The sequence below is a fragment of the Cupressus sempervirens genome, chromosome 3 (genome assembly GCF_028749045.1).
Source record: "Cupressus sempervirens isolate cs-2001-9-10 chromosome 3, ASM2874904v1, whole genome shotgun sequence".
NCBI lineage: Eukaryota > Viridiplantae > Streptophyta > Pinopsida > Cupressales > Cupressaceae > Cupressus > Cupressus sempervirens.
Genome location: NC_143120.1, coordinates 1,063,786,574 through 1,063,798,667, shown reverse-complemented (window position 1 = coordinate 1,063,798,667; position 12,094 = coordinate 1,063,786,574).

The following is a 12,094-nucleotide window of genomic DNA, read 5'->3' as shown; positions in this document are numbered from 1 at the left end:
TATGCTTCACTCCATCCTTGGTTAGAGAATAGGTATTTGCTTGCCCATTATATACAACATTCTTGTTAAACTACCATGACCTACCTAACAACATATGACATATGCCCATAGGTATGATATCAAAAAGTACCTCATCCTGGTAGCTTCCAATCTTGAACTTCACTGATCACTACATATTGACTATGACCTTATAGTCTTTTTGCACCTAGGCAATATGATATGGATGTGGGTGTTTTGAACTTTTCAGTTTCAGCTTTGTGACCATCATTTCTAACACCAAATTTTCAATACTTACACCATCAATGATCACATCACAACACATATCTTCACATTTGCACTTAGTGTGAAACAAGCTTCTTCTTTGATCAGGCTCACTCTCACCACTCAACAAGACTCTTCTATTAACTAGGACTTCTCCTCTTTCAAAATAATAAGAATGTGATGATCTAGCATCTTCATTAACATGCACAACTCTAACCTAGCCTTTTTTCTTTGATTTCTCCTTCCTTGGTGTTGGGAATATTCAAATTCTCTATGCCCTTCTTCTCTGTAGTCAAAAAATTTCCCATGGAATCCTCCTCTTCTAGATCCTTATCCTCTGACTCTTCCTCTCCAATCTCTATTGTTATAATCATCAAAATTATTGGAATTATTCCCCCTAATGTTTTTACTACTACTATTAGCCCCCATCAATGTTCTTGTCATTATTATGGCCTTTATAAGATTGTCCGCTAGGTCTTCCACTGCAACCTGTTTCACTATTGTTGCTGTCAAACTTGTTGCTCAGTTTCTCCTCAGCTCTTAGGGAAAACTTGTGTGCCTCCTCAATATTGTTCATTTGAACTAGACTTAGCTCATCCTGAATACTTGGCCTTAACCAATTAAGATAATGGACCACTTTCTCGTTATCAACTTTTGCATGGTCGGTTCTAATGAGAACTTGGTAGAACTCTTTGATATACTCTTGAACAGATTTTCTTGCTTGCTTCAACCTTGCATTTTGTTCAATAGATCAAGCTCATAATCCACATGAATGAAATTTTTATTTACTGTGGCTATCATTTGATGCAATCTAGTTATTTTTTCCTTTCCATCTCTATTTCACTCCAACTAAACCTCCTGCCACTAGATCTTTACATGTCCCTTCAATTTTACCTTCACAACTTAACCCTATTAGGATCCTCAATATCTTCATACTCAAAGTACTCCTCTAGTTTATTTATCTAATCAATCAGCTCCTCTAGGTCAAGATTTCTCGAAAATGTGGAAACCTCAAACTTAGGTCTTTTTCCAATCTTGGAGATGGTCTTGAAAAGCCTCTCTTCCTTTGGGTTTAGAACTACCTCTACTTTGACATTTTCTACTTCTTCATCCTCATCATTGATTTCATCTCTTATGGAAAGATTTATTCCTTCACACATTTTTTCTTCTAATGCTTTCATTTTTCTTTAGAGGGCTCTAAAACCCTAAGGTGTAATACCTACAACTCTTCCACTACACTCTCTTCATAGAGGCTTTTTTGTACTTTTGTAGAAACCCTAGTGCAAATTGCCTCACAATTAGTGATCTGTATACATGCTCAACTCAAACCATTAACTTGGTGTAAACTACCTCATAGTTAGTGATCTATCCCCACACTCAAGAACTCTAGCTCTAATACCACATGATGAAGGGTGCTTCCCTTAATACCATAATCACATAATAGAAACAAAGAAACAACAACAAATAAGAGAACAAAATATGGACTCCTTATTATCACCACAAATATAAATAAATTATTAAAAATATGGAATCAATTATGTAAAAAAAAAAAATCTCAATTTTAGACATGTAAACAATATATGTAACAACTGTAGAAAGATTACCATGAACAATAACACTAGATTTGTTAATCTAGGAAATACTTGATCAGATAGAAAACCCCAATGGTGATGGTACCCACAAAATGATGTAGTAATATAAAATTTCCTTGTTAGAGGATAGATCCTATTTGGAGTCATTAAAATGCAATTAGTACATATGAGTTCCTATTAGGAGACTATGAATCTCTTTTGGAGATTCTAACCTTGTTAGGAGTTGAAAGGAAGACCATTGAACCCACTATTGAAATAGCCTTTGTACTATCCAAATACAATCCTTTTTTAGCTTAGCACATCTCAACTACATCAATCTCTATTGTGATCCAAAAAATATTTTCATTCAAGCTCACATATCCAACAATGATCTCAAAACCACAAACATACACTTTACTGCAAGGAAATAATCTATCATTTATACCAAGTATTAAACATGTTACATTACAATATTACATCTTTTCAATATTGCAATTAATTTGTTAGCTCATAGTCTTCATAACTTTTCATGTGATAAACATCTAATCATTCTAACTCAACCAAGTAACCTTAAACATGTCTCTAACATCTCTCTCATCTCTCTCAACTTGATTCCATCTCTATTAGGAGATAAAATCCAAACAATATAACCCAACTTTCATAAATTATGTCTAAAGTATGGCTTCACCAAAGTTGTTATAGATCTTTCTAGTCTTCGTATTTTTATATATGCTCTTAACTCTATCATCTAGACATACTCTAGAACATAATTCCAAGTGCACATAAGTTGATATTTCAATCCTCAAATCGCACAAAACCAATATCTCTCTATTGTACTTCCACTCTTCATAGAATAACTAATATATCAACATGAATGAAAAACACTATCATGAATGCAACACATAGGATCTTAATCATATCACCAACAATGCTGATATACTTTCCCATAGGAATTTTATTAGCATTAACATCAAAAGGGGCCCTTTGAAATTTATGGCAACATAGATGAAAAACACCTAAGTACCAATAATACCAAATACACTTCTTCCTCATCTACCTTTTCTCCCCCATTCATGTTGCTCATGAAAGTCATCTGTCATCAAGTAACCAATATGCATAAGGAAGGTGTTAGTTTTCCCTACATGCCAAAATCTTTCATAAATCCTCTTCATCAATCAAATCCTCATCACCAATCAACAACATCTCACCCAAATGATAACGATAGTGCTCTCTCCCCAAACACACATATCAAAGATTTTTTTTCATGTATATCTCTCCCTCATTGATATCAATTAAAAGGTATCATTATGTCAATTCTCTAAGTTTAATCATTTCAAAAACAATATGTTCAAGTTCCAATGTCAAAGGACACTATAGAGTACCAATACCAAGAGTCCTAAATGAGTCAACTGAAGAACACATACTCCCTCATAGAAGAAGTATCAACCATCTAGTCCAGGTAAATAAATTATGCTCTACTACCACCTAGACTAATGAAATATTTACATCATTTACTCTGAAGTAGGATGGGGCATGACCTAAAGGATACCTCTCAAATAATCAAATGTGTCCTTTTTCAAAGGTTTTGTAAATATATCTACTATCTTCTCCTTTTTTGATGAAGGGTTATCCCCTTAATACCATAAACATGTTAGAATATATAGTCCACTAATATAACTAAGAGGGGGCAGGGGGGGGAGGGGGAGACTAAATCAACTATCCAATTATTATCACAATTATCAACCTTAAAAATTTAACCATATGAGTAATATAAAATGAAATCACAACAAGACACTCATACAAAATAACACTAGATATGTTAACTATGAAAACCCTTGATCAAAGTGAAAACCCTGGCAGGGATAGTACCCATAAGATGATGTACTAATATAAATGTTCATTGTTAGAGGATGGACCATTTAAGGAGTCTATGAATATATTCAACATATATTATTCCCTATTAGGAGAATTTGGACCCCTATTAGGAGTTGTGCTAACCCTATTAGGAGTTGTTCCAACCCTATTAGGAGTTGTGGAAGATAGCTAGACCTACTACCCAAATAGCTTTAAGGGAAAGACCAATGAACCCACTATCTAAATGATTTATGTATTATTCCTTGTAGAATAATAGAATTATACTATACTGTTCTTTCCTCTTTCTTTTTCCTATCAACTGGACTTCTACTCCTAATCTTGTAGCTAGATAACAAATCTCACATCCAATAAATCCTTGGATCACTTACATGCATTCAATAAGCACCCTGCTCCTTTTACACTTCATACTTCATACAATGATCACAACATCTTTCCTTTATACCATATCTTCATAATAACTCCTTGAGTTAGCCTTGAGGCTTTCCCAACTAATTATAATAAGATAATTAATTAATTACAATTATAATAGTATTGTTAGCTCATAGTATATACAAAACTTCACATGTGTGATACTAGGGCTTGTGTACCTGCTAACATCACCACTTGACTATCCTCTATCACTACCTGATTGTGCATCTTCACACTGCATCTCAGATGTAACCTAGAAAACAAACATTAGGAAGTACTTTCCCAATAATGTCTCTGGACTGCTCTTTGTTAATTAGGTAAAACTTTTATATGTTTTTGACTTAGACTCTAGGCACTCAACTGCATCATCAGGACACTATATGGAACATGTCCATGATTGCACATCATTAGACAATCAAACCATTGTCCATACCATCAAGATCTTTGTCTTCTACTTAGCCAATCTTAATAGAAACCATGCTAAGTTGACATCAATGACAAACATGGTCATAAATACAACATCTTAATACTCTTCAATACTTAAGATACTCCCCCAATGTAGTATCATTAGCATTAATGCTAACAATCTCCCCCTTTGGAATTGATGGAAACATAGATGAAAAAACCATCTAAGTACCAAGAATACCAAATAGTGTTCTACTACTGCTTTCAATTGTCCACATGGTAAAAATAATCTCAAAATAATAGGTGCACAAAAGGTGCATATGCCTGCTTCTTAGACATCAATGGTTTACTTCACACTAAACAATTCATCAATGTCATAGACCTGAATCTTAATGTTACTATATACCAATTGCTAATATGTTGTACCAAGTTTTCAACCAGCTTGCGTGTCCAAAGAAACTATTCAATACCAAATACCATGAATCCTCAGTAACTCAAATCATCATAGATTCTCCCCCATATAGGAAACATTGACATTCAATTTAGGCTCACAATATTGCTCTATACCACTAGATTGATGCAATCTTTACATTACATACTCAAAAGTAGGCAAGGGCATAACCCTAAGCATACATCTCAAGTAATCAAATGTATCTCTAGGCAAAGGATTCATTAAGATATCTACAATCTAATATTTAGTACTAACATACTCTAATCTGATTTCCTTTTCTGCTTCTCTCTCTCTCAACATATGATACTTAATAGATATTTTCTTAGTCTTAGAATTTAATACGTGATTCTTAGAAATACTCACTTTACTTGTGTTATCACTAAAAATGATAATAGGTTCTCCAAAATCAATTCTAATATTCTTCAACATCCACTTCATCCACATAACTTGATTATAGTTATTTGCTACTGCAATATACTCTGCCTTAGTAATACTCTACAAAATACATCTTACTTCTTGCTTAACCAAGCAACCAATATTTCTCCAAGAAAGAATGCTCCACCACTGGTGCTCTTTTTGTCATCCATACTGCTTGCTCAATCTGCATCAGTATATGTAGATAGAGTGAAGTCACTCAATCTGTCATACCAAATTCCATAGTTAGATTTCCCTTTCAAATATTTGAATATTCTCTTCACTAATGCAAAATAATACTCCTTAGGATCAACTTAAAATCAAGCTACAATCCAAACTCCACTTTCTATATATGTTTTGGTGTGTGTCAAATATTGCAATCCTCTAATCATGGATATGTACTTCTTCTTCTATACTGCAAGTGTCTCATCTATGCTGGATAACTTGTGACTAATTATCATAGGTGTACCAATAGGTTTACAACTTTATAAACCAAACCTTTTCAACCAATCATTCAAGTACTTAGCTTGCGAAATAAAAAATACCATCACTATTCAATATAATCTACATTCCTAGGAAAAACTTGATTTCTCCTATCATGCTCATTTCAAACTCATTCTTTATTTAAATAAAAAAAGTTATCATTTGTTTCATGATTACCTCCAAAATGACATCATCAACAAATATTACAATAATCAACAAACCCTTTTCAACTTCTTTCAAATACAAGTTATTGTCTGCCATACCTTTAGCAAATCCAAGCTTTTCCAAATAACTATCCAACCTTGCATACCAGGTTCTAGGTACTTTCTTTAGACCATATAAAGCTTTCTTTAGTCTGCATACCATGTCTTTGTCTTCTAATAAAGAAAAACCTTTAGGCTGCTCAATATATACTTCTTCTTCAAGTTCTCCATTTAGGAAGGCTGATTTAACATCCATCTGATACATCTTGAACTTCATATTTCCTACATAAGCTAAGAAAATCCTTATTTCTTCCATTATTTATATAGGTTCATATGTCTCCTCATAGTCCATGTCTTCTTTCTGTGAATATCCCTTGCATACAAGTCTAGCTTTGTTTCTCCCAACTTTTCCTTGCTTATTCATCTTATTTTTGAAAACCCATTTTGTTCCTATCACATTCTTGTCTTTAGGTCTAGGAACTAACTCCCATTTATCATTCTTCACAATATGATCTAATTCTTCCTTCATCTCTTAAATCCAATGATCATCTTTAAATGCTTCATTTGTGCACTTAGGCTCAACTTGAGATATCAAACATATCTCCTCATTTACTTTGTTCATTGTCATCACACATTTGTCCTTCCTTCTAATTCTCTTCTCAAGAGCATGATTCTTGTTCAGATTCCTATTAGAGGTAGGAGTTGACATATCAACTCTTATCTCTTCTCTAGGTTAAGATCTTTAATCCCCTCTTTACTTAATAGTTAGCACATCATTCTACAAATCATTGTTAGTATCAAAGAAACCTTCAACATTTTGTCTAACAATTCCAAAATTATCTTCTTCTTCATAAAAGTTATAATCTACCATATTTTCCTTAGTTCCAAACTTTTCACCAATCCTTACATTTGAAAAAACAACTATTGTCCTAGTTCTATAATTAAAACATCTGTATGTCTTTCTTTTTAATGAATAATGAAGAAACATACCTTCATCACTTCTTGGATAAAACTTATCAATATCATCATCTCTCTTAATATAAAATTTTCTCCCAAATATTTTGCAATACTTAACTGATGGTGAATTACCAAACCATAGTTCATAAGACATCTTGTTCATACCTTTCCTAATCTGTACTCTATTTAGAGTGTATATTGATATATTGATTGCTTCTCTACAAAATGTCTTAGAAACATCATTCTCAAACAACATCACTTTCTACTTCTGCTATTGACTTATTCCTTCTTTCAACAATCCCATTTTGCTCAGGTGTTCTAGGTGAAGATAGTTTCCTTTTGATTCCATTCTCTTCACAAAAATATGTTAAACTCTCTAGAGGTAAATTCTCCTCCTCTATCAGATCTCAAGCACTTTATCTTAACACCAGATTCATTCTCAATTCTATTTTTAAATATCTTAAACTTCTCAAAAGCTTCAAATTTCTCTATAATAAATTCTATCCATATCATTTTAGTGAAATCATCAATAAAAAGCATAAAATAACTTTCATCATAGAATCCTCTTGTTCTAGAGGGACCACTCAAATATGTGTGAATGATCTCCAACCTGTTCGTGGTAGTGAAATTCTTGCTAGAAAATGATACTTTCTTTTTCTTAGCCAAAATATATTCTTTACACAAATCATTAGTAGGCTTTGTAATCTTAGGCAAGTCTCTGACTGCAAAAGTGCTACTAACCTTCACAATATTATCAAATTTAATGTGACAAAATCTTCTATGCCACAATGAACTGTTATCCACTGGAGCTACCAAACATGTCATTTAAGTAGGATTCAACTTAAAAAATACATTACTTCTAGATCTAGTGCTAGTTCCAATTAGCTTACCACCTTTGTCTTTAATAATGTAGGTCTTCTCAGTGAACTACAACTGATAACCCTTGTCCACCAATTGTTCAACACTCAATAAGGAATGCTTTAAACCATTGAAAAAAAAACATCATCGGTGTTAGCTTTTCCATCAAGAGTAATGGATCCAATTCCTATTATATGACAAGCTACATTATTACCAACTCTAACAATACCTCCATCATGATTCTTGAACTTAACAAACTTATTCATATCACTAGTCATGTGATGTGAAAAACCACTATCAATTATCCAATTAGATTTCTTTTCCACTTGGGAAATTAGAGTTCTTTCTTCTCTAATTTCTCTGTCAAGATCATCTTCCTTGGTAGCCACAAATACCAATTCATCACCACTTTCACTTTGACCTTTCTCATCAAATTCTTCATCTTCATTTGCATACAAACAATTTTTATCTCTATCTCTTCTAGGTTTAAACTTTCCCTTATTATTTTTCTCTCTTTTAGGATATTTAGATGCATAATGAAAAAATTCATCACAAGTCCAACATTTAAAATTTTTCTTACCATCTTTTTCTCTTCTCATAGGAAGGGCTATTCCTTCCTCAATTTTCTTGTCTTCATCAAATCTATTGCTACTAGAAAAATCTCCATGTGTTCTTGCACTCCTTATCAAATTAGGACAACTGTTCAGGGCACTGAAGGTTTTTTCAACTCTTGCTAGATCTTCATGTTGGAATTATATATGGAGTAATTGAGAGGGGGGTGAATCAATTATTGTGAAAAAAAATCCATAGATCCCTTAGATGTCAAATAAGTTACTACTGTTACTTGGTGAACATTTACAAAAATGCTGTAACTCAGTAGATTAACTTGTTACTGGTCTTTAATCATTCATAATTATTAACATACATGCAAAAGTAAATAAAATGAACACAAGAGACACCAAATTTAACATGGAAACCCAATATGGAAAAAACCACCAAGTAACTAGCTACCAATTTTCACTCTTCTAAAGTGAGCCCTATTAGGAGCCAATCCTGTTAAAGGTTAAAAAACACACTACTAGGTATGACCCTGTTAGAGGATTTAATCACCCTGTTAGGAGTGGCCTTGCTAGAGGTCTTTAGAAAAATTCAACTAAACTATCCACCTTGTTAGAGGATTTACAAAATGGCTGTTAAACCAACTCTATTAAGAGATTTAAGAAATATTGTAGCAATGGTGAGAAAGTAATAATAAGTGACCTGAATGAGATGCAATTGAACTTTACTGATACATATATCTACTTTTCTTCAATAGATCCTAGCTGATCAAATACAACTCTACTTCTCCTTCAAGGATATCTAATCCTTCTTCAAAATTCACTTATACTGCCTTTTCACACAATCAGCTCATTTCATACTCGTTCCTTACAATTAGAATCCACAACTTGACCTTTTATTTACACAATAAAAATTATCAAGTCGACTCAATTATAGGTTATATTTACCAATAAACCATACATTAGTCAACTACAAATATTACATTAAAGAACTAAAATTTATTTCCCAAAACAATGAAATCCTTCATTGGCTGACCCTACTCAATAAATACTACTCCAAAAATAATTTCTTGAGTTAACCATCTCAACTCGATTAACACTGCAAATTTTGCAAAATTATTTGGTTAGCGAGTGAAGTCGGTAAGAACTAAATTTTCTTTGCTAACCATGAGAGCTCGGTAAGAACTATTCTCTACCATAATTTCTTTTGATGATCGAGTGAGCACTGAATTTCTTTTGCTAACCTTAAAAGCTCGGTAACAACTATTTGCACAAGGTAAAGTCTAAGAATGCTTGGTAGACATTGTAAACCTTCTTGCAAACCTTTTGAGCTCGATAGACTCTGATTGATAACTGATATGACATTTGTGTAACATCAAAGACAACACACAATTGAAAAATTGTATCCAACAATCTCCCTCTTTGGCATTGATGTCAACACAACATGTCATAGCAGAATGAAATTTGTAAACAAGTCTTTTCTTGATAGAATGCTTCTCCTTCTTAGATTTCATTCCACAAAACTCCTCAAATATAGTAATCTCCCTCTTTCATAGTAATCTCTCCCTCTTGCATAAACTCTCTTTTTCTTGCAAATTTCAGAAAGATATGATAGTAAACTCTCCCTCTTTGACAACACATGCCAAAGACAAAAAAAACTCAAATGAAATTAAATGTACCTTAAGTACTAATTCATATGCAATGTCTTCATTACTTTTCTGCACCAATTGATAGATCTTCAATTCTGTTCTTGTTGATGCATCACTAAAACTATATTTTAGTGAGCTTCAAATAGGGGAATGACCCCTAACTTACCTCTTAAATACAAGAATGTATCCTTAGGTAAAGGATTTGTGAATATGTCATCAATTTGTTCCTTTGTATGGATATATTCCAATCTGATCTCTTTATTCTGCACCAATTCTTTGACAAAGTGATACTTTATAGAAATATGCTTGGTTTTTGAATGCATCACTAAATTTTTGGATATATTAATTGCACTTGTATTGTCACAAAACATGACAACTAGTTCTTTAATCTCTACCTTCATGCCTTCCAATAATTTTTTAAACCAAATAATGTTTGAATAGTTTACTGCTGCTGCAACATATTCTGCCTTTGTTGTGGACTAGGATGTACAATTTTTCTTTTTACTTGTCCAAGAAACCAACCTCTTTCCAAGAAAGAAAGCTCCTCCACTTGTACTCTTTCTGTCATCAATATTTCCTGCCTAATCTGCATCAGCAAACACTTTTAATTTAGATTTTCTCCAAGTTTATACCATAATCCATAATCTTCAATGCCTTTCAAATATCTCATGATTCTTTTTATTCGCATCATCCGATCTTCTCTTTCTTTTGTTGAAAATGTTTCTACACTACCAATTGCAAGTGCAATTCCTAGTCTTGTATGCACTACATACTGCAACTTTCCAATCATAGATCTATACAATGTCTGATCCACTTCCTTTGATTTATCATCCTTGTTAAGTTTCAATCTAGTACACATTGGAGTCCCAACTGGTTTGTAGTCTTCCATACCAAACTTTTTTAGTATCTCCTTGATGTATTTAGAGTGAGTGATGTAGATGCCATTTTTATTTTACTGAATTTGAAGAGCAAAAAGGAATTTGATCTCACCAAACATTAACATTTCAAATTCCTTATTCATTTGTTATGAAAATTCTTTGCAAAGATCATCATTTCTTGTGAATGAAGTATCATCGACAAATATTTCTACCAAAACAAGCTTATTATCCGGTCCTTCCTTGATATACAAGCTGCTATTACCATTAGTTCTTTGAAAACCAATCTAAATAAGATAGTTATGCAATCTCTCATACCATGCTCTAGGGACTTGTTTCAGACCATACAATGCTTTATGCAATTTGTAGACCATGTCCTTCTTTTCTGGATCACCAAAATCTTTAGGCTATTCAATGTAAACCTCTTCATCTAGTATACCATTGAGAAATGTTGACTTGATATCCATCTGATAAACTTTGAATCCTTTGTATGTAGCATATGTAACCAAGGTCCTGACACCTTCCAATCTTGCAATAGGAGAAATTTTTTTTCCATAGTCTATACATTCTTCTTGAGAGTATCCTTTGCATACTAGTCTAGCTTTGTTTCTTGATACCTTACCATCTTCATTTAACTTATTTCTAAATACCCACTTAGTTCCAATCACATTTTTTTCTATAGGCTTGAGTACAAAAGTCCATGTTTTGTTTTTCTCTATCTTCTCTATCTCTTCATTCATAGCCTCAATCCAACTTTCATTTTCTAGTTCATCTTTGACACTTCTAGGTTCAAAATTAGCAAGTAGACAAGTACCTTTTAACTTAATTCTTGTCATAGTTCTTTCAAATTTATCTCCAATGATCTGATCTGGTGCATGATGTTACTTGACATACTTGGCTAGCATAGGCTCCTTGCCTTTTGAATTACTTGCATTGTTATCTTCTAAAGGTTCAACTTTTGGTTCTGGTTGCTTGGGCTTGGTAGCTGTTGATTTGGTAGCTTCTATTGGTAGCTCAGGTCCTTCAGACTCGGTAGGAATTGACTCAATTTGAACTTCATACAACTCGATTACAGAGACTCTGGAGTAGAAGATTTATGATTGATAGGTGTACTTGGCACTGTATTA